An 810-nucleotide genomic window follows, 5' to 3' on the forward strand; every position below is an offset into this window, starting at 1 on the left:
TCTTAAAACCCATCTATTTTACTTGGCTTTCAACGGGATTTAGTTTTAAATTGTATGTTTTTGTTTTTAAACCGTTTTTAATCACTTTTTTATTATGTTGTTTTAATGTACAGTACTTTGTATCAGCTGTGATTGTTTTAAAGTGCTTTATAAATAAAGTTGGTATGGTATGGTAAAATATTAGACAATTATAAGGCTTCTCAAAACACTATTCTTATTAGTTTGGAGCCTTCTGATATTAAACAGGTGCTGCTCGTGTCCTCAAGCTCCTTGAACAAGGTGGGTACACAAGATGACAGGTGCCAGTACACAGCCTCACCTAACCCTAACATGTACAGAGAAAAGTACTCTTTACCTGCGATGCACGGTTCATACAGGTTGAAAATGTTTGAATTTCTATAGTGTTATAAAGATTAGGAAAGTCCTTGATTTCTGTAAAAAGTCCTTTAAAGTGCTTGCTATCCTAACTACACAATATTATAAAGAGCACTCTAACAGTTTGATTAAAAACATCAATTTGACATTTTTATGTTAAAGGCACAAAGTAGTGATATTTTGCCTCTAATGTCAGAAAGCCTCTCAGCTCAAAGTTAGTTTTATACTTCAGGTTTATTTAGTGCAGAACTCTTTCTGCACATTGACATGAAATGAACGTGTTGATTGGATGATGAAATCCTTCAGGCAGTGTGTGAACACCCTGCAGGGTCAGTCAGTTGTTCTTGTTTTCATCAAACCTTTGACTCCAGACTCAGAATCAAACGTTTGTCTCAATGTCATAAAACTTCTCACACCAAAACTTGCAGAACTGTA

The sequence above is a fragment of the Austrofundulus limnaeus genome, unplaced genomic scaffold (assembly GCF_001266775.1).
Source record: "Austrofundulus limnaeus strain Quisiro unplaced genomic scaffold, Austrofundulus_limnaeus-1.0 Scaffold2373, whole genome shotgun sequence".
NCBI lineage: Eukaryota > Metazoa > Chordata > Actinopteri > Cyprinodontiformes > Rivulidae > Austrofundulus > Austrofundulus limnaeus.